Genomic DNA, 23,578 nt, shown 5'->3' with positions numbered 1-23,578 from the left:
CCACAATAGGTACATATCACTAAAAAATGAAATAATCAAAGAGCCAACTTAATAGATGTCCAAATCAGTGGGTTAATACTTAAATTGGTGTGTAAGTGAGGCAGGCACAAAGTAGAACCAACAAAGCGACTTAATAAGCACTACATGTAAGAGTAAGCCAAAGTCTCTGTGAGTTAGTATGAAAACCACATGATGAAATGGATATTTACAAATGGATATTTAAAGCGAGTTTAAATAACCTTATGCAGAAAGAAACAAAATTAGAAGAGGCAGTGAAGCTGTAGAGCCCATAAAGTCTAAACGATATGTACAGCCCGAGGATCGTGAGCACATCACCCGTGAGCGTGAAAGACTTCGTTAAACACAAATTAGACTAGCGAGTGGCTGAGACAGGCCGCGTTACGAATAGCGCGCCCGAGTAATGAAACAACTAAAAGATATCCCATGCTCAAAGCATACCAGATGTGATGCGTGAAAGACCGCAAAATCAGTCTAGCTCGTAGGTCAGCGTTCCGTGAGTGAACACGGAAGAAAATGAAGTTAAAAGAAATAAAAGACGGACCAGAGCGAGGAGGGGTAAACATGCCGATGCTGGAAACATGAAGTGGTAAAACCAAAAGTGTATCAAAACGAAGCCCCAGGAAAAGAATAAAGAATGTGCGTAAAATAAAGTGTAGACAACAATTAATCAACTAAAACACGAACAAATTCGAAAAATGGAAAACATGATGTACAAACACATGACGGCGGCCATCTTGGAAGAGTCATTCAACACAAGAGATCGATCTTCAATGTTATAATAAAAAAAGGGAAATCATTGAAAAGTGAGAAAATATACCAGCATGATAAGTCATTGAAAAGTGAGAAGATATACCAGCAATGGGGTGAAAACAGTTATGCAAAAACCATTGTGATGTAAAACAAGGTATGCTAAAGTAGACTGTAATTATACATTAAACAAGATAACAATACCATTGGGGAAAAAAACGATGTTGAGTAAATCAGAAAGGTAAAAAGGAAGCAAGTAATGAAAGAATTATAGAAAAAAAGAAGAAACGAAGAATATACCAAACAGAAAAAAAATATCCAAGGATTAAAAGAGGGTAAAGGCCAAGTGGAAAATCTGAACAGGTGAACAGAAATAAAGGTTAGGGAGTAGACAAAAGGTCCTAAGGGAACAAATACAACGGAAACCATACTGTATTGTGTTGGGGATCAAAAAAAGAGAAGTGTAGAAGGTCTTAAGCAACCCAAATGGACATCTTAAAAAAGTAAAATAGAAAAGGAATCAGGACGGAAAAGTGGTGGTAGACAGAAAAGATAGTGGAACAGGGGATCAAAAGAATCAAGAAAAAGCTTACAGCATATCATCTGGGAATGCCGGGAGGTGGCTGCGTATTGGACTCGGGTGCATGCTGTAATGGAGTGTGTCACTGGGGTTGCTCTGCTGCCTGAGGCCCGGAGATGTCTGTTGAATGTGCGGGAGCCTAATGATTACAACGTCGCCCAGGCCCGGTGGGCGGCCCTTGGGAACATGATCGCAAAGAGAGACATTGCGCAGTTGTGGGCTTCCCAACGGCCGCACACCGTGTCAGTATGGAAGGAGAATATGGAATGGTGTATGTTTAGAGAGAAGTCTGTGTATTTGGCTAGGGGCAAGCCTGGGGCGTGGACTAGAATCTGGGGCCAGTGGAACGCCTATCGAGGAAACATATGTGCACCCCCGTTTGAGGATCATCCAGACATCTCCCTATCCCCCTGATCCGACATTCCTTGTGTAGTCTACTTTCTTTCCTGATTTTTGACTTCCCCACTGACCCCCCCCTGATCATCTCTACCGCTTGCTAGTTTGTTCATCTTGCATCTGAGGGTCCCCCCGTATGAGCACAACTTCATATACAATGTCCTAGGCCTTGAGACTTGTTTGTTCCTTTTTTTTTGTTTTGTTCCTTTTTTATAAAATAAAAAAAACACTATCATATCCTGATTTCATCCTGTGTTGCTACACATCTTATCCTGTATTATTGCCGGACCTCTAGGAGATCGGCCACAGATTTGTGCTGAACAATGATTGCTTTTACTTGTTCTAGCGGCCGGCCCCTGTGGTTGTAGGCCCATGGTTATAATTGTATTTAAATGCACAATAAAGTTTAAAAAAGAAAAGGAAAAAGCTTACAGCAAGTAAGACAACATGTTGATTAGAGAAAACAACTATATTCAATCCTGTCATTGAGACCTTTAGGCTGGCAAGCGTCAAGTCTCTTTATCCAAAACGTTTCTCTTTGAAGGAGTCTTTTTTTATTGTCCATGCCTGGTCTCAGTGGTACAATCTCTAAAACAAGGAACCCCAATTGACTCACGTTATGGTGATGTGAGGTAAAGTGAGCTGCAAGTGGTGCTTTTTTGGTCTTGTTTCTGATAGTGCTCTTATGTTCCGTCAAACGGACTTTGATTTTTCTTTCAGTTTTCCCTACGTAGGGTAATCCGCAAGGGCATTTTAGTAGGTAAACAACGTTCTTAGAATCGCAGGTTGCGCTGATTGACAGTTTGATGACTTTTCCTGATGATGGGTGGTTGATGGTGTTGCCTGTGATGATGTTATGACATGACTACAGTTCAGACATGGTTTTGTACCAGAGTAGTAGATGGAAGAGTCTGTGGGTTCAGTCTCCAGAATATTCTTAATATTTTTGGCTCTCTGGTAAATGAATACTCCATAAACAGTTCGGCCTTGTTCATGAAAATGTAAATAAAAATAGCTTTTCCAGTGGGTAGTTGACCTTTTTTGAAGTCGGAACACAAACAATATATTTGCAACATCCTGCCTGCCAGCGATTATACCAACATGAACGAAATAGGTGTTTTTTCTATTTCTTTCATGTTGGCATAATTGCGGCACCCGCGCATTACTTATAACATTTTAAAAGTAATGCGCAGGTGCCGCGATTATACCAACATGAAAAAAATAGATGCCTGCTGCCTGCATTTCCAGCCTCCGCTCCCCCATGAAGTTCGAACTGTGCCTGGTGCTAAAATGCTCTCAAGTCACCCCTCCCCCACATCCACACATTGTGCCTGCTGCTTCATTCAGTACACTAGTGCAGGTTGTGCCTGCTGCTGAACTGCTTCGGTCGACTCTCCGCACAGACTGTCGGCTCCTCCACGATGCCCCGGATGCTTCTTCACAAGTAATTTTTAAACTACATTGGCTCTTAGAATTATGCTCTGGGGCTCTGTATATGTGTGTGTGGCTGTGTGTGTTTGTGGCTCTGTGTGTGTATGTGGCTCTGTGTGTGTGTGTGTTTGGCTCTGTGTGTGTATGTGGCTGTGTGTGTGTGTGTGGCTCTCTATGTGTGTGTGTGGGTGCAAATGCATTAGGTCTCGCATTTGCGAGAGATTAAGTTATTGGCATTGTAAATGACTGCCATTTATTTATCTGTTTTCAAAACCAACACATAAATAAAAATGTTGTCATTTACAATGCCAATAGCTCTAACCTTTGCAAAGGCGAGACCGTTGCATTGTAAATGCTTGTTAAATATTTACAGGAATTCTACACATCTTTGCCTCATCCTCGACATCTCCACTTGCCACAAGCTAGTGAGTGATATTTCGATCGGATCACTGAAATAATATCGAATTCCAAAATATCGACCTGCAAGAATATCGTGTCAAAAATATCGACTGACAAAATATCGAGTTTCTATCTACAAACAGGTAAGTACAAAAATATCGAGTTTAAAATATCGTTTACTAAAATATAGTTGTAAAAAATATCGACTTTACTAAAAACACTATTAAATTAAATTAATATTAAAAACTAAGTACTAAAATATACTTAAGAATACTTAAATTAACTAATGATAATTAAATAATTAATGAAAGTACAAAAAAAATTTTTTTTTATCATATTTCTTAAAACATATATATATAGTAACAAAATATAATTAAATATTAGCCAATATTATTAATGTACAATAACAATAGAGTAAAAATTACTATTCCCACTCCAGTGGGTGCAACAGTAGGGAAAGCGTTGGATAGCTTAGGGGTTAAAATTACTATTCCAACTCCAGTGGGTGCAACAGTACGGAAAGCGTTGGATAGCGTAGGGGTTAAAATTACTATTCCCACTCCAGTGGGTGCAACAGTAGGGAAAGCGTTGGATAGCGTAGGGGTTAAAATTACTATTCAAACTCCAGTGGGTGCAACAGTAGGGAAAGCGTTGGATAGCGTAGGGATTAAAATTACTATTCCCACGCCAGTGGGTGCAACAGTAGGGAAAGCGTTGGATAGCGTAGGGGTTAAAATTACTATTCCCACTCCAGTGGGTGCAACAGTAGGGAAAGCGTTGGATAGCGTAGGGGTTAAAATTACTATTCCCACTCCAGTGGGTGCAACAGTAGGGAAAGAGTTGGATAGCGTAGGGGTTAAAATTACTATTCCCACTCCAGTGGGTGCAACCGTAGGGAAAGCGTTGGATAGCATAGGGGTTAAAATTACTATTCCCACTCCAGTGGGTGCAACAGTAAGGAAAGCGTTGGAAAGCGTAGTTGTAATAATTAAATTAGTAAAAATCACATATTAACCAATTAATCAATTAATATAAAATTATTAACAATTACTATTAAATTAATTAACACATATAAATTAATTATCAATTATTTACTAAGTACTATCAATAATTATATTAACATATTTAATTATTATTAATTAAATTACTTCTCACCCTATTCCCCTATAATCCCACAACCCGCTACTGTATTAAATTAGTAAAATTTACATATTTACCAATTAATCAATTATTATTAATTATTTTGCAATTACTATTAAATTAATTAACACATATAAATTAATTAACAATTATTTTTAAATTAATATCAATTAATTAATTTACATATTTAATTAATTATAATTAAATTACTTCCCACCCTATTCCCCTATAAACCCACAACCCGCTACAGAATTACATTACGCAATTATTATAAAAACAAAATTCATTTAATAAAATTATTTATAACATTAATATACACTTTTCACACATATTATTACATAAAAATACACTATAAAATATTATATATTATTAAAAATTCGATATTTTTGCTATCTATATTTTATACAGTCGATATTACTTCACTTACCTTAAAAATGATATTTTTGTAGTCGATATTCTGTCCAGTCGATATTTTGTCCAGTCTATATTATTTACTCGATATTATGTCCAAACGATATTTTGGACTCGATATTATGTCTGTGCACCATTTCGATCTTCGTGAGACACTGGTTTTCTCGGTGATTCACACACCTTCTCCTTACTGGCTTTCCTTATATTACGTTTGTGTGATTTTGCATTAACTATTCTGTACTATGGCAACAGCTCAAGGTGTTATCCAGCCTACACCTTTTCTACAGAAACCACGTAAACCAGATCTAAAGTGGGCAGAATGGTTGAAAGATTTTTAGATTTTTTTAGATTTTTACCTAACTGCGATTGATGCCGACGGCTACTCTCCAACAAGGAAATTGGCATTACTACTTAATCATTTGGGAGCAGCTGGTCTTAGAGTCTTTGACCACCTTCCACGTTTTCCTGCACCAGCATCTGAAGATACTGTATGGAATATTTTTATAGAAGCAAAACTTTGCATGGGGAAACAATATTCAGATTCCACGAGCGTCCTCTTAGAGAGATTTCATTTTGCTATGTGTAAACAATCCTCTGAAGAGTCCGTTGAAGATTACAAAGCCACTTTAAGGTTCCTAGCAGAAAAATGTGATTTTGGTACTAATGTTGATGTTCATATAAGAGATCAGTTAGTTTTTTATTGTTACTCCAAGAAGATCCAAGAACACCTTCTTACCTCGTGCAATCCTACTCTGTCTGAAACAATTGACATTGCTATGAGCATTGAGAGATCAACTGTTACATCCAAAGTCTTATCCAGTAATCAATCCATTACTCTTTCTACACAACCCAATATGCTTTCTATAATCCCTCAAACTATGAATTTTGTTTGACGAGAATGTTGTTTGCGCTATCAATTCGAAACAAAATCCTGAAATAAAATATGTTAAAAATCAATCTACCAGAACCCAACTGGTTTGTTTCCATTGTGGCTCAAGAAAACACATAGGAAACAATCCTACTTGCCCTGCTTTTGGGAAGAAATGCGTTAAGTGTAAAGAATTAGGACACTTTCAAAGCGTTTGGAGGCGAAACATTAACAAAGTGCCTAACGGCAACTCCAGTAGAATCAGAATTTCTAATGTTTCTGTAGATTCCCCTGACATCCAAGATTGCACTTCCTAATTTGCCAATATTGTGGTCACTGTTGAGGTTCCTGAATGTTATGACAAGCCAATCAAAGGGCCGTTAGTTGATATTCCTATTGATGATAAGATTATTTTAGCAATGCCAGACTCAGGTGCTCCTATCACCATCCTTGCTGACCTTACTTTTTACAAACTATGGCCAAATAGTACACCACTAACTGCTCCCGATATTAACCCCAAAGCTTTTGGGGAACAAGTTATTGATTTATTGGGTTATTTTTGGGACAAACTTGAATGCTTAGGCAGATCTATCAAAACCAAAATCTATGTGGCAGTCAGAGGAAGAGGTATCATAAGATGCAAGGATCTTGCTCTCTTAGGCATCATTCTGCGTCCTGAACAAGATCCTCCCTTTGTGTTGGGTGATCTTCCTTCCAGCAGATGGGGCAGCCGTTCGGAACGAGGTTCACGGCCCCCCTTGTCGCCAGTGTGCCAGCCTGGAGACACGGCGATGCAGGTATGGCCCAATTATGATTTACTGCACTGGGCCTAGGAATAAGGTGGGCACACACAGTGTCACTATGTTGGGAGATGACCCACGTGCAGGTGCTACCCATTTTTTCTGGCCCCGCAGGCCACGCCTGGCCTGCGGATGACGTGGGCACAAGTTTCGGCCAGCAACTAGACTGCCAGAATTGCCAACCATTACACTAGATACCTCCGTTCATTTGAATCAAAAAGCAGTGATGGGGGGCCATGGCATGAGAAGCAAAAAATACAAAATTGATGGATGGAATGCAGAACAAATCAAAACATACACTCCAGTAAAGAGATCTGGGTTAAGTCCATCATTCTTTTGCTCTTGAGAAGCAGCAGCATAGGAGATCAGTACTCTCACAAGGCCAAACAGTGATTTGGATTCAATATTGTCAAGTCAAGTCAAGTCAAGTCAAGTCAAGTCAAAAGAATTTATATAGCGCTCTACATACCCAGAGGGTCTCAAGGCGCTTGAGGAGGGGAGGGGAATTACTTGTCAAATATCCACGTTTTAAGTTGCTTTCTGAATGCTAGGTGATTCTGGGTAAGGCGAAGGTGAGTGGGGAGGGAGTTCCAGGTTTTAGCTGCCAGGTAGGAGAAGGATCTACCTCCCATGGTGGTTTTGTTGATGCGAGGTACAGTGGCAAGGGCTTGGTTGGATGATCGTAGCTGGCGGGAGGGGGAGTAGAAGGACAGTCGTGTGTTGAGGCATTCTGGTCCGATTTCGTAGAGTGCTTTGTGTGCGTGGGTTAGTAGCCGGAAGGTGATCCTCTTATTGACGGGAAGCCAGTGGAGGTTTTTCAGGTGACCAGAGATATGTTCTTTACGCGGGATGTCTAATATGAGCCTGGCTGAGGCGTTTTGAATTTGTTGGAGTTTTTTCTGGAGTTTAGCGGTAGTACCGGCGTAGAGGGTGTTTCCGTAGTCCAGTCGGCTCGTGACCAGGGCGTGGGTGACCGTTTTCCTAGTTTCGGTGGGGATCCAACGAAATGTTTTTTTGAGCATGCGAAGAATGTTGAAGCAGGATGAAGAGACGGCGTTGACTTGTTTGTACATTGAAAGTGAGGAATCCAGGATGACGCCAAGGTTCCGTGCATGGTCTGTCGGGATGGGTGCTTTTCCAAGGGCTTCTGGCCACCAAGAATCGTCCCATGCAGAGGGGGAGGTACCTAATATAAGGACTTCTGTTTTATCAGAGTTCAGTTTCAGACGGCTATGTTTCATCCATTCGGCAACTTCTTTCATTCCTTCGTGAAGGTTAGTTTTGGCGGTGCGAGGGTCGTTGGTGAGTGATAGGATCAGTTGAGTGTCGTCCGCGTAGGAGATGATGTTGAGGTTGTGTTGGCGTGCGATGGTCGCGAGGGGGCTCATGTATACGTTGAAAAGGGTGGGGCTGAGTGAAGATCCTTGTGGAACGCCGCAGATGACTTCAGTGGCCTCTGACTTGAATGGTGGGAGGCGGACTCTCTGGGTTCTTCCGGTGAGGAACGAGGTGATCCATTCTAGTGCTTTTCCTTGGATTCCAATGTTTCTGATGCGCTGTAGAAGGGTGTTGTGGCATACTGTGTCGAAGGCTGCGGAGAGGTCGAGGAGGATGAGGGCGACTGTGTCTCCATTGTCCAGTAGGGTTCGAATGTCGTCTGTGGCTGCGGTGAGGGCGGTTTCAGTGCTGTGTTTGGCTCGGAAGCCGGACTGTGAGGAGTCGAGGGAGTTGTTGGCTTCGAGGAAGGCGGCGAGCTGGTTGTTGACAGCTTTCTCGATGACTTTGGCCGGGAATGGAAGGAGCGAAATGGGACGATAGTTTTTGAGTTCGGTGGGGTCCGCTGTGGGTTTTTTCAGAAGGGCGCTGAGTTCTGCGTGTTTCCAGCTTTCCGGGAAGGTGGCGGAGTTGAGGGAGCAGTTGATGACGTCTCTGAGGTGCGGTGCTATGATGGAGTCTGCTTTGTTGAAGATGTGGTGAGGGCAAGGGTCAGTTGGGGATCCTGAGTGGATGGAGTTCATCAGGCGGATAGTGTCCTCAGTGGAGATTGGATTCCAGTCATTAAGGATGTTCGAGGGTGGTGAAGGTCCAGCAGATGGTTGGGTGGGTTGGTCTCCGGGTTGGTTGGCGAAGCTGTTGTGGATGTCTGCAATTTTGTTGTGGAAGAATGAGGCTAGGGAGTCGCAGAGGGCTTGAGAGGGGGTGATGTCGTTGGAGTTGGCCGAGGGATTGGTGAATTCCTTGACGATGTTGAAAAGTTCCTTACTGTTGTGGGCGTTGCTATCTAGTCGGTCCTTGAAGGCCGTTTTCTTGGCTTTTCGGATCAGTTGGTGGTGTGTGCGAGTGGCGTTTTTGAAGGCTTCCTTGGTGCTGGTGGTTGGGTCTTTTTTCCAGGCCTTCTCCAGGGAGCGGCAGAGTTTCTTGGATTTCTTGAGATCATCGTTGAACCAGGAGGCTTTCTTGCTGCCAAGTTTGATGTGTCGTTTTTTCAGTGGTGCTAGGATGTCCGCGCTGTTGGATAACCATAGGGTGAGGTTGGTGGCGGCTTGGTCGGGGTTTGAGGAGTGGGCTGGGGGGTTTAGAAGAAGCGATGAGGAGATCTGGTCGATGGTGATTTTGTTCCAGTTTCTTTGCAGAGTTGGTTGGGGGTGGTTGTTGGGTTTGGGCTTGTTGTAGGTAAAGTGGACGCAGCTGTGGTCAGTCCAGAGGAGAGCCGTAGTGTGGCTGAAGGATACATGGTTGCTGGAAGTGAAGATAGGGTCGAGTGTGTGACCTGCGATGTGGGTGGGGGAAGTGACCAGTTGTTTAAGTCCGAGGTTGGCGAGGTTGTCCAAAAGGGTGGTGGAGTTATGGTCGTTGCTCTTTTCAAGGTGAAAATTGAGGTCTCCCAGAAGGATGTAATCTTTGGATGGGAGGGCGTGTGGAGTGATGAAATCCGTGATGTCCTCACTGAATTGTGCGCGGGGTCCTGGTGGTCTGTAAAGGAGGGTGCCTCTGAGTGTGGTTTTGGGGTCGGTGTGGATTTGGAAGTGAAGGTGTTCAGAGTTGGCGAGATTGACGTCAGAGCTGGTTGAGATGTGGATGGATTTCTTGTGGACGATAGCGATTCCTCCTCCTGTGTGGCCGGTACGGTCCTTGCGTATGATCTTATAGTCTTCTGGGATGGCAATGGTGATGTCTGGGGCGGAAGAGGCGTTCATCCATGTTTCTGTTAGGAAGGCGACGTCCGGAGATATGGTGTCTAGTAGATTCCAGAGGTCGATGGCGTGCCTGTGGACTGAGCGGGTGTTGAGCAGGATGCATTTTAGGTGGTTGGGGTCGGATATCTGTTGTGTGTTCGTAAATGAGGAGTTGTTCTTGGTGCCGTCGAACTTGCAGGAGTAGCAAGAGAAGGGTCCATGGGTGTGTCCAGGAGCGGCTTGAACGCAGTTGGGGGAGCGGCCGGGGTTAAGGGTTAGGAGGGTGGTGGCATCGTAGGTAATGCGGGAGGACAGGGCAATGCGAGGGCCAGGGGGTATGGCGCTGGGCGCGGTCCAGGCGCGGACGGGCGTAGACGGGCTTACCTTTGGCGCACCTTCGGCGCGGATTGGGCGCGAACGCTGCGCGTGTACGCTGCGCGCATGGGCTACTGTCATATATGGATGGTGGGAGGGGGGAGGGGCGAGGGCGGCTCAGCTGGGAGGCGGGGCGGGCTCAGGTCAACACGGAGCACAACAACAACAGAGACAAAATGGAGGGGGGAGTCGAGCAGGGCGCCGGGGGATATCGCGCAATTAACTCAATGGCAAGACAAATATGGTGCAAGCAAGCGAGGTCAATACAATTAATTTGCAGTTCTAAATATGGCACAGTCAATTAATGCAGCGCAGTTCAACGATACCGGCAAGCAAGCGAGGTCAATACAATTAATTAGCAGTTCTAAATATGGCACAGTCAATTAATGCAGCGCAGTTCAACGATACCGCTTCTCGGTGGAGAGACAGGGGAGCGACCACTCAGGGCAGAAGCAAAGAGGGATCACCACTCCTGTCTGCCTTTCCATCTGAAGTCTACATCTCCATGGATCAGTTTCAGGAAATCTTCACAGGATCAGCGCATCAGCAACTAGACCACCTTTTCCAAACCTGCAGAGTTTCCAACCATCACCTTGTTGCCAGCGTAAACCATAGCAACTCCGATATGATTGTGAAGGTAAACTACATGCATTTTTTGCAACTATTGCTCATGACATCAGATGAGGCTGTAAAAAAGCACGACTATCATACTTGACACTTCTCTTCGGTTTGCAGTTGTCCTATCTTTCTATCTCCAATGTATGGTTCTTGAGCACTGGCTTGAGGTTTTTTACCTTTAATTGTCAGTAGGTACGATTCTCCATGCAGGGACAGCTAAATGAATATTCTAACTCCAGTTGTACCATATTTCGGAAAAGTATAACTTTTCTTGAAATAGTTTAGGTGGTGTATTTAATACACAAACATCTGTCCAGGAATATGTTTGGCAGCCCTGCGAAGTACCATGCAAGATTAGTATTAGTGATGCATTTTAGTGCTGGTGTCTGCATCACTGCACTAAAATGCTAATGTCACAAATAATTAGATCTACCTTATGCACAACTAGCCGCAGTAGCACTGCAGTATTAGATAAACTCAGCAGCCAGCACGATTGCTGTGCTACCTCTAGTAGTTTTTATGAGCCAGGCCAGGGTGAGGAGACATGTCTCTTTGCTATGGAAATTGGACTAGGTCTAGCTAAGTTGTTTACTTTCACTGAAGTGAGTAAGAGTTTCCTACCTTGCCTGCCTCCGTTGTAGCTTTTTGACAGGACAGTTCCCCATATCAATTATGCTGTTTGTTAGAAATTGGATTTTTGGTAGGCTAGTGCATGTGCCAAAGCCAGGCAGAAACCACCACTCTAGTCAGGATAAGGGAGTTACACTCCTAAAATAACCCCTGCTCACCCCCTTGGTAGCTTGGCACAAGCAGTCAGGCTTATCTTAGAGGCAGTGTGTAAAGCATTTGCACATAACCAACAGTAATACAGTGTAAGTACTACAAAAGGACACCACACCAGTTCAGAAAAATATGCATTATTTTATTTTTTACATACTTAAGACAAGACCAAAAACTATAAAAATTCCACAATACAGTACTTCGAAATCTTCCATTATCAAAATACCCTTGAAAAAAAGTTCCTTGGAGTTGATAGCTCTGTCCATGGCTATCACGGTATCGTGAACAAACAAATCCAAACAGGGAAGACCCACAAGCAGTACCTTTTAGAAATGCCGGGCGTCAGCGGCCTCTTGTTGAGCTTCTGAAAGCATGGCGTCCGCAGGCGTCGGTTCCAGAGGTCGGTGCAGGAGTCGTTGAGGCCCTCGAAGTCACACGCGTTGCAGATCACACTCCTCTCTGTTGAGGTCAGGAGCGCTGGTGTCGGCATGCATCGGGTGTGGGGGGGGGCAAAGTGCAGCGTGCAGTGCCATTAGCGGCTCGGTGGCTGAATCAGATGGCGTCTTCGGTGAGACCAGGGTTGCGGTGCGAAGTAAAATGCAGTGCCCGCGCGGTGCTGGCACGCCGTGGTGCAAGCAGCCGCGTCTTCATTGCTAAAATGCTGTCATCGCCTGGCGAACTGGAGTGGATGGCACCTTCCAAACGAGTGAAATGCCTCCCATAAAATTAAGTGGGACCACCCACCCTGAAAACATGCCCACATACCAAAAAGCAAAATAAAATTGCCATTTACATTAATTTAAATAGATTCATCCGCCAGGACCTCTTAAACTCACCCTCCCCAGGGGTTAAAAGGTGCTACCACTGGATTGTACTTTGGTATTTCACAACTCTCATCTCATGGCCCTTCACAGGTGACGTCCTAGGGGTCCTAAACTCACCCAGGTGCTAGCCTCTCTTCTTCACCCTTCTTGTCGCTTTGTGTTACTGTCACAGTGTTTCTTAAGCTCTGGCACCGAGTATGGCGTTTGGACCAGGCCTGTTGGTTGAGATTATAGTTCACAGAGTCCCACCCAAAATAGGATCACAAGGGTTAGCAGCAGTGGCGGTTGGTCCATTGAGGGCGTTGCCCCACTAGCCATGGACGACCGTCACTGTCTGTCACGCATTCGTGCAACAGTCAAAAAGTAAAATCACAGTCTACAATATAACAGCCCAACACTGCCCGACAGAATCATGATTGGAGTTACACACTCACAGCAGTGGTGACGTCATCGCGGAAGGTGTGGGGGGCGGGCTGGCAGCAGCAGCGTGGCAGGAAGGGCAGCAGCAGTGTGCGCATATTGGACAAGTCATGTTTTATGACTTGCCCACGCATGCGCACACACGCAGTAGAGAGTAGACCCTTCCCCCCTCCTCCTCCTCCTCCTCCTCCTCCCCTAACACCCAGACAGGCAGAGACCCGGGTTCCCGGGTCTCATTATGGGCAGTATTAGCCCTGCTCTTAGCCAATCCTGGCGCAGTGGCGCTGCACCAGGATTGGCTGAGTTAACGCACAGACTGAGTTCAGGATGGTATTGCCGCCGCCGCCATGGGTGGGTGGCTGTGCTGAACGGCGAGTGACGAGTCTGACACAATAAGTTATAAAACGTAAGTTTTTTACAGTGAGTGTGACTGATCGATGACTGTGTGTAGTGTGTGTACAGACGGTACAGTTAGAATGCGTTTTCGTGTGCGGAGTGCACGGTCACGGTGTGCGTGTGTGGTAAACCCCAGGCTCTTGCAAATTATGGTGAGCTGCAGTCCCTGAACGATCCTGACTTCAATAATATACCCAAATCAATCAAATAAATATATGAATGTGGAATAAATAGTTTTGGAATGTGTTATTTTAACCTTCATGTACCCACACAGCAGCGTATTGCATACTTAGGTGCAAGATTATCGCCAGACGCCAGCAACATTTAAGTTACTGTCTGTTAGGCATTTAAGATTCTTCAGGAAAAGTCACAACCATATCTGACTTGATCTATAAGAAATAACCACGTACGTAAGCATCTGGCCAGACCATCTCATACCGGACAGTACCGGCCCTTAAAGCACTGGGTGGTGTAATGTACTGCTAGTAGGACCACGTTGCCTCTTCGGACGTATAAGCGCTAGGCGACATCTCAGTCAGAGCTGGAAAGTTAAACCAGTCGCAGTGTTGTTCCTGCCGCCTCGCCTCCCGTTATTGTCCACTTGCACTTAAAATGGAATCTGATGTGACAGGCCAGGCGCACAACAAGGAGATTCTAACTGCACACATACTAATTGCTAAAGTTACTAATTCTCATTTCAAGAATCCCGCTTCCAGCGTAACGTTGTACATTCTAGTTTTCATTCGACTACACACCTCCCACCAGTCGAGATAATATACAAAAATTCAAAACAGGAATCGGGACATTGCTGGTTTGCCACTGAAATATAGGACTAGGAGCAAAAAGCGATCTAGCTGCAAATCCGTGAAACAGAATCATGCAGCGAGCAAAGTGGACAGCGAACCTCGCACTCTCCGAATCAGATCCTGGGCAGTGACTGGCAAAACTGGGGTCTAAGGGCGCGCATTACAGGAGCGCCTGCTACATTACTTAAGGTCATGTTTTTTAAGGCAACAGGAGGCTTAGTGATTTGCCCAGAATCACAGGATATTCTTGGGCCGGGCGCTGAGAGTGAACTCAGTCTCAAGGAGGCCGTTCCTCTGTTCCCTGTAAATACAATCTCGCTCTCTCCGTTTGGCTGTTTGATATCAGGCATTCATAATAATTCGAATATTCTGCTGTGTGCACATTGTGTTCCTATTTTGTTGCGATGCACCTTTTTTTCGCAAAATATTTCGTCCGAAGATGAGTCTTTATTTTATTTTCATACCTACCCAGCCCTGGCTCTCTTCATCCTCCTCTGTTTCTATCGACCCTGCAGTTGCACATTTATATTTTTGGGATTTTTCATGTAGATTACGGCCACACCAATCTTGCATTAAAAAAAGATGACTCGCAGCACAATTTCGTTCAAGCCGCCACTGAAACAAGGTGCTAGGGCACACTTAGAGCAGAACACATTTAATATATGCTAATACATATCTTTGTGGCTGCAAACCTCACAAACGGGCCGGTTGGAGGGAGGGAGTTAAGGAGCTTTCTTTACAAGTAGGTTCCATTGTTTCCTAGCAGGGTAACTAATATTGACTTAATTTACAGCTGTAGGCACACTGATTGCCAATTATTGCGAGGCAATGGAGTTGAGTTATTTTATTGAGTATTTGCAGGGTCACTGGAATTGTGTTGCAATGTAGACCCAAATTATGCGGTAGGGTTGGCTAAATTATGTGGCCTGTGAGGCATATTTTGCAGCATAATTTAGTGAAAGTCTTGCTTCATTATTATGTCATTTTTACGTGTTGGCGCTCTGTGGGCAAGGGTTTCACCACTTTAGTATCAGTTTCACACTCACATGAAGAAAGTTGACAAGTCAAATTTTCCACTGCGCAGCAACACATGTTGCTGTGTTTTCTGTAACTTTTGAGCTACAAATATTTTTTTTTGTTGAAATCTGCAAATTTTGCATCAAATGACTGATTATGTGGCAAATAAGGCAAATCCATTTTACCACTTTAGGGCCGACTAGTGCCTTAAGTGGTTGATAAGCTGCAGCAGCACTATTTTACTACCTTAGAAACTGGTAAATAGTTGTTTATGACTGGAACTTTGAAGGAATGTGCTGCTTTAGGCTGCAAATATAGCAGCGTTTGTTGACCTATCTATAGTAAGCCACAAAATATAACACAGTAACATACACAAAACAACATAACACCACCATTAAAACATGACATCGCACATCACAACGACAGTCAAAACAGAACACAGCGCAAAAACTACAATACAACAAAATAAAAATCACATTTAAATAAAGCAGCACAAGACAGCAGCATGAATAAAACAGTAGATGTCACCAGCACAACAAAATGCCGCAAAGCAAATGTGTTATTATTAAAATTTGCAGTAAAATGTACCATTTTGTCCTCTGTTTCAAATTTTGTTCAGTGAGGGGCTCCCATGACCATCTATTCCAGTCATGCTCGCTCATTACACCTCACCAATTTCAAAAGTCACCACCCGCCACTGGTTAGCAGGTATAAAAATGTAATTTAAATCCGTACATTTTTAATATAAATTCAATGCAACTAATATAAACTTGCCTAAAAAATTCCAATGCAAGTCAGTTCTAAAATACTTTTGAGGAAACAAGAGCAAAACGTCCGAGTTTAAATGGCTTTCAGGGGTTTTACACAAACTGTAGCACTTACAGAACCACCAACAAACCGAGTTAGGACTGAGGATGTAGCCTAACGACTAGACTGGCCGACCAAAAAGCTGATGAACAGGATTGGAGTCTCAGCTCAAAAATATCCAGTGATTCTGGGCAAATCACTCAATCTCTCCCTGCCTAAAAATGAACGTGTCCGTCTGTAGTGTAACTGGGGTTCATATAAATCACTCTGATAACTTTGAGTCCTTAAATACTGCAAAAAAGCATAAAATGTCCAGTAGGAGCCGCCCCCTGCTGGAGCTGTAATACAGAACATCACTCTGTCTGAGCATGCGCAGAACACCAGATCCCTCTGAGCATACGTGGAAGATAGTGTTTAGTTCTTCGAGCATGCGCACTTATAATATCCCTTTTCTGCGCCTGCGCATTGGCTCCGTCTCATCCTGCTCTTCTGTCGGTGCTGTTCCTCCTCCTTCATCGGAGCCGCTCTCGGGTCTCGGTTCACGCGAAAAAAAAATGAAGAAAAGACCGGAGGAATGAGGGGCAGGAAACCACAAGTGAGTGATGGTGTGTGCAGAGACTCTCAGTGCTGTCCTGCTGAGTTGAAAGCGTTTTCAGTTTGTTTTTGCACTAACTGTGGCACTTCCGGAAACACACCGCAGCCCCAGGGTGGGGGCAGAGCGGGGGATGTGGTGTAACGGCCAGAGCTGCCGATCTTAGAGCCGGGGAAATGTAGGCTCAGGGTCCTGTGATTCTGGGCAAATCACTCAGTCTCCCCATCCACAAAAACGAATGTCCTAAACACATCTCTGCTGAAGCCAGTGGTTTATCAGTGAAGCCAGGGTGTGTTCTCATCACTGCCCTGCTAAAGAACAAACAACAGTGCAAAGCTCTGTCGACAACAAAGCTTGTACCTCACTCACTCTTCAGGCAGATGGGAAGTCTGTGAAAAAGTCTGCTGTCAAGGAAAGATGCTGCACTGTGGCCTTGTGAATCGGCTCAGATAAGGTCCATTCACTTTGATAGAACTAGAAGACACGCCTTTCTGGGTGGTGTTGAGAGTGGTGATCGATGAAACTTACAGCTTTGTCATCCGTCCTTGGTACCTCGCGTGGGAGTCATTTTCAGTAGCCAGCTCACTTCCAGGTCTCTGCTCTGCTGTTGGTGCTGTTTCTCCTCCTTCCTCGGAGCCGCTCTCGGGCCTCAGTTCACGTGGAAAAAATGAGGAGGAACAGACAGGAGGAACTTGTATTGCGAGCCCCTCTGGTGCATATGGGATATAGAGTCCAATGTTGGCCGTTTGGTGTCTTCGAACATCTCGTCTGCCGCCGCTTCTCGTCGACGGAGCGCGCGGCTGTCATGGTCTAATAGAGCATATTTTGAATTTTATTGATTGTTTGATGTAGCCTGTGAGACACTTGCGATTGCCTGCCCCACACTTACATCAAAAGCACTACCCCGCACTGACCTCTATTGAGTAGACACCGGCTCCACCCTTTGTACTCATATTTACAACAAGGGGTGGTGAGGGACAGAGTCTCTGAATTAAGCAGAAAGCTCTCACCCAGTCAAGAGATCAGGGCTAGATCCAACACCGTTTTTTAGCTCACTGCACCATCCCAGTTTCAGAACCTGGCTGTATGCAAATTAGTCTGTTCCTGTCCCAGTGCATGATGGGAACAGGGCAAACCAAACTACAAAAGCCAATTCTTACACTGGGAAGGAAACAAGCTCCCGGGGACCGGTTTCTGGCATTACAGCCGTCTTCGGCCCGGTTTGCTTGAATCCTGATGGTGCAATGAGCAAGGGTCTCACATCTGAGAATACCCTTCCACGCTTAGGGTGGACAAAAATATTTACAACAAGGGGTGGTGAGGGACAGAGTCTCTGAATTAAGCAGAAAGCTCTCACCCAGTCAAGAGATCAGAGCTAGATCCAACACCGTTTTTTAGCTCACTGCACCATCCCAGTTTCAGAACCTGGCTGTATGCAAATTAGTCTGTTCCTGTCCCAGTGCATGATGGGAACAGGGCAAACCAAACTACAAAAGCCAATTCTTACACTGGGAAGGAAACAAGCTCCCGGGGACCGGTTTCTGGCATTACAGCCGTCTTCGGCCCGGTTTGCTTGAATCCTGATGGTGCAATGAGCAAGGGTCTCACATCTGAGAATACCCTTCCACGCTTAGGGTGGACAAAAATATTTACAACAAGGGGTGGTGAGGGACAGAGTCTCTGAATTAAGCAGAAAGCTCTCACCCAGTCAAGAGATCAGGGCTAGATCCAACACCGTTTTTTAGCTCACTGCACCATCCCAGTTTCAGAACCTGGCTGTATGCAAATTAGTCTGTTCCTGTCCCAGTGCATGATGGGAACAGGGCAAACCAAACTACAAAAGCCAATTCTTACACTGGGAAGGAAACAAGCTCCCGGGGACCGGTTTCTGGCATTACAGCCGTCTTCGGCCCGGTTTGCTTGAATCCTGATGGTGCAATGAGCAAGGGTCTCACATCTGAGAATACCCTTCCACGCTTAGGGTGGACAGAAATATTTACAACAAGGGGTGGTGAGGGACAGAGTCTCTGAATTAAGCAGAAAGCTCTCACCCAGTCAAGAGATCAGGGCTAGATCCAACACCGTTTTTTAGCTCACTGCACCATCCCAGTTTCAGAACCTGGCTGTATGCAAATTAGTCTGTTCCTGTCCCAGTGCATGATGGGAACAGGGCAAACCAAACTACAAAAGCCAATTCTTACACTGGGAAGGAAACAAGCTCCCGGGGACCGGTTTCTGGCATTACAGCCGTCTTCGGCCCGGTTTGCTTGAATCCTGATGGTGCAATGAGCAAGGGTCTCACATCTGAGAATACCCTTCCACGCTTAGGGTGGACAAAAATATTTACAACAAGGGGTGGTGAGGGACAGAGTCTCTGAATTAAGCAGAAAGCTCTCACCCAGTCAAGAGATCAGGGCTAGATCCAACACCGTTTTTTAGCTCACTGCACCATCCCAGTTTCAGAACCTGGCTGTATGCAAATTAGTCTGTTCCTGTCCCAGTGCATGATGGGAACAGGGCAAACCAAACTACAAAAGCCAATTCTTACACTGGGAAGGAAACAAGCTCCCGGGGACCGGTTTCTGGCATTACAGCCGTCTTCGGCCCGGTTTGCTTGAATCCTGATGGTGCAATGAGCAAGGGTCTCACATCTGAGAATACCCTTCCACGCTTAGGGTGGACAAAAATATTTATGCCAGAAACCGGTCCCCGGTAGCTTGTCTCCTTTCTGGTGAAGAATTGGCTTGGTAGTTTAGTCTGCCCTGTTCCCATGATGCACTGGGCCAGGGACAGACTGATTTGCATATAGCCAGGTTCTGAGCTGGGATGGTGCAGTGAGATAAATAACGGTGATGGATCAAGCCCTGATCTTTGGACTGGGTAAGAGTGGTCTGCTTAATTCAGACACTCTGTTCATCACCACCCCCTTTTCTGACTCGTTTTTGGCCACTATAGGTGTGGCAGGGTATACTCAGACATGAGTCCCTTTCTCACTGCACCATCAGGATTCAAGCAAGTCGGGCCGAAGACGGCTGAAATGCCAGAAACCGGTCCCCGGTAGCTTGTCTCCTTTCTGGTGAAGAATTGGCTTGGTAGTTTAGTCTGCCCTGTTCCCATGATGCACTGGGCCAGGGACAGACTGATTTGCATATAGCCAGGTTCTGAGCTGGGATGGTGCAGTGAGATAAATAACGGTGATGGATCAAGCCCTGATCTTTGGACTGGGTAAGAGTGGTCTGCTTAATTCAGACACTCTGTTCATCACCACCCCCTTTTCTGAATCGTTTTTGGCCACTATAGGTGTGGCGGGGTATACTCAGACATGAGTCCCTTTCTCACTGCACCATCAGGATTCAAGCAAGTCGGGCCGAAGACGGCTGAAATGCCAGAAACCGGTCCCCGGTAGCTTGTCTCCTTTCTGGTGAAGAATTGGCTTGGTAGTTTAGTCTGCCCTGTTCCCATGATGCACTGGGCCAGGGACAGACTGATTTGCATATAGCCAGGTTCTGAGCTGGGATGGTGCAGTGAGATAAATAACGGTGATGGATCAAGCCCTGATCTTTGGACTGGGTAAGAGTGGTCTGCTTAATTCAGACACTCTGTTCATCACCACCCCCTTTTCTGAATCGTTTTTGGCCACTATAGGTGTGGCAGGGTATACTCAGACATGAGTCCCTTTCTCACTGCACCATCAGGATTCAAGCAAGTCGGGCCGAAGACGGCTGAAATGACAGAAACCGGTCCCCGGTAGCTTGTCTCCTTTCTGGTGAAGAATTGGCTTGGTAGTTTAGTCTGCCCTGTTCCCATGATGCACTGGGCCAGGGACAGACTGATTTGCATATAGCCAGGTTCTGAGCTGGGATGGTGCAGTGAGATAAATAACGGTGATGGATCAAGCCCTGATCTTTGGACTGGGTAAGAGTGGTCTGCTTAATTCAGACACTCTGTTCATCACCACCCCCTTTTCTGAATCGTTTTTGGCCACTATAGGTGTGGCAGGGTATACTCAGACATGAGTCCCTTTCTCACTGCACCATCAGGATTCAAGCAAGTCGGGCCGAAGACGGCTGAAATGCCAGAAACCGGTCCCCGGTAGCTTGTCTCCTTTCTGGTGAAGAATTGGCTTGGTAGTTTAGTCTGCCCTGTTCCCATGATGCACTGGGCCAGGGACAGACTGATTTGCATATAGCCAGGTTCTGAGCTGGGATGGTGCAGTGAGATAAATAACGGTGATGGATCAAGCCCTGATCTTTGGACTGGGTAAGAGTGGTCTGCTTAATTCAGACACTCTGTTCATCACCACCCCCTTTTCTGAATCCACCCTTTGTACTCGGCACGCTATCAGACAAGCCTTCTTACGGACGTGTAGTTGCCTACCTGACCGCGGCTTCATGGCTGCTGGGTATACCACTGCTGTTATTCAGTTGATCGGGGGGTGACGCCAGTATTAATCCTCCCGGATTCTCAGAACGGCTTGAAGCAAGCAATGGCTTATATGTATATGTATGTATATATATATATATCTATATCTCGAACAACGTGTTGGCTCTCCCCACTTCCAGACGACGACGAGAAAGTCACGGACACCGAAATAGCGTGGCAGAAACAGTTCTTTATTTCAACTAAGCCGTATGACGTGTTTCGGGCAACAGTGTGCCCTTGTTCACATGTGGAAACGCAGTTCGCCTACAGTTTTTATCCTCCATTGTGTCATTTCCCCTCTGTCACGTGAATAATGAAAACAAACAGCATACTGTGTTGTACACTTTTACATAGTATGTTTTCTGATCCGATAGTTCACTCTGTTCAGACATTGATGATATTAAAAATTGTTGTTATATTAGATAAATTGTCTTTTCAGGTAAAACGGGTGTATAGATTGCATCATGACGGATGCAATCTTATTGCACATTGTCATAGTAAATTTAGAGAATGCATTTAAAAACAAAATCAATTTGAATACAATAAACCATTCAAATATATACGACGGTTTTAAATATTAAAAATGCATTGATTAGTACATAATTACCCCTTAAGTATTAAAATTTAAATATTCAATGTAAAAACGTAATTATTGCTGCATAAATGCTTCCTCATACTCTACTGTGTGGACTGTGCAGATAAAACCACGCAAATTAGTTCTTTTAGAAAGACCAAGTAGGGCTGCTGAATGTAGGGATGGGTACTGTGGTGTAGAGTGCACCTCTTATTACTGCTTAAATGCTGTATTTTTAAGTCTCGTCTGAGCCAGCGCATGAGCTTCTCTGGCGAGACGTTTAGTAACTGGGTTTTCAAAGTGCTACCAAAGGCTTTTGCCGGCATCCATCGTGCGGTTACGCGCGTGTGGACTTGCACAGCTGCCATCCGGCTTTCTGTAATGACTCATTAAGCCTTACAGTGCGTGAATCCCCTCCCCTCCTACCACCTCCCTTCTCCCACTCCCACCTCGTCAGCTTCATTTTACTTTCGGTGGGCAGGTTTCAGTGCTCTCTCTCAACTCTCCTCCGCACTTTCTCCGCCGTGTCTGCGTTAATTTGAAACATATGTGCTTTCACTTTTGTTGCTGCGGGTGCTGGCGCCCGCACCACTTTCAAATCTGGGCTTGTTTACAAATTATCTCGATTCATTCACTTTAGTGTGGTTCTGCCTTATTCATCTATTTACACATTCTGCTGGAGCTTTACAGGCAGCGTTTCCCCATCTCATTGCACTGTCTATGCGTCTTTCTCTCATCCCTCTCGCCCCGCCCTCAACGCGTATACTCTCTTGTTTATTCTCAATATTTCTGCTTTCACTCGATTTCTTAATTTTGCTGCCTCTTTACAACCCCCTCCACCCAGACTCCTCCCCCCGCCTCGTGGTCCTCTCTTCTTCTGTAGACCCTCCCTCTTTCACCATTTCCCCCTCTCTCCTCACGCCCCCTCCTAAGGTCTGTCCCTTGTCACTCATTCCCTCTCTCTCCCTAGCTATCACTCTGACTTTTCTGTGGTCCCTCCCTTGTCACTCTCTCCCCCCCCTGTCTCTCTCTCTCTCTCCCCCTGTCTCTCTCTCTCTCTCCCCCTGTCTCTCTCTCCCCCTGTCTCTCTCTCCCCCTGTCTCTCTCTCCCCCTGTCTCTCTCTCTCTTCTGTCTCTCTGTCTCTTCCCCTCCCTTGTCACTCTTTCTTCCTCTTACTTTCCTTCTGTTTCTTGCTCTCTATCGCTGACTCTTTTCCAGTTGTCCGATTGTTTTTCGTGTCTCTCCTTCTACTCTTTGTTTCTGGGTCTTTCCGGCTGCTCCATGTTTCTGCTCCCCTCGGTTCCACTCTCTGTGTGTGTGTGTGTGTGTCCCTTCTCCCCCACACTCAATCCTCACTCCCCTTATTTCCATCTCTCATCCCCTGGCTTCTCTTCTCTACCCTTGCTCCTCTCCTGTCCCATTGCCCCCTCTTCCTTCTCTGAATCCACTTTCCCTCGCTCCCTCCCCATCTTTCTTATTCTCATCTTTACTCCTAATGTAAATCGATAAAAAGTGCATTATTGATCTAATTTGAGGCTCCTCGTCCCAACGGTTTCTGCTTCTTAACACATTTCTCCTTCCTGCCCTAGTGGGTGCACTTTGAGGGGTCAGGATCTCGCCCTGCTGACCCCACCCATGCCTGGAGGGGCATAAGGCAGTCACTGGGGCGGGGGCATCTGTTGGGGGGGTCCTGCCTCCCTCTACTCCAGTCCTGCTGAGGATGGAGACAGTTTCTACCAGACATACCCTCTCATTACTGACATCCTAGTTGTTCGTGTGGACTATTTAAAATTTTGAGAAATCCTATCTTCCGAACTCCAAGGGCTGGAGAACAATTGCCCACTGTCTGCACCGTACAATGTTAACCATTTACTCCCACGCAGGAGAGGATGTCCTGACAGTAACGTGATCACGCTTGGCCGTCAGTGCACACAAGTACTGCCTGTGTGTGTGCGTGGGCGATCAGGCATGCTCGGC

The 23,578-nt window shown here is 45.3% G+C and overlaps 1 protein-coding gene across 2 annotated transcripts in view; it reads left to right on the top strand.

Moving 5' to 3' along the window:
* The window catches only part of LOC147658876 (uncharacterized), a 152,853-nt gene that overhangs the window by 71,984 nt on the left and 57,291 nt on the right, over positions 1 to 23,578 (top strand). The window contains exon 1 of one of the 2 annotated variants that reach the window (XM_086952068.1): positions 16,554 to 16,607. The exons of the other annotated variant lie outside the window; for it this stretch is intronic. The gene's annotated coding sequence lies outside the window, so the exon portion shown is untranslated. Of the gene's footprint in view, positions 1 to 16,553; positions 16,608 to 23,578 lie in introns of those variants that run through there. 2 annotated transcript variants of the gene reach the window in all.

This window comes from Lissotriton vulgaris, unplaced genomic scaffold (genome assembly GCF_964263255.1).
Source record: "Lissotriton vulgaris unplaced genomic scaffold, aLisVul1.2 SCAFFOLD_520, whole genome shotgun sequence".
NCBI lineage: Eukaryota > Metazoa > Chordata > Amphibia > Caudata > Salamandridae > Lissotriton > Lissotriton vulgaris.
The sequence above is the reverse complement of the archived record's forward strand: the minus strand, read 5'-3'. Positions and strand labels throughout refer to the sequence as shown.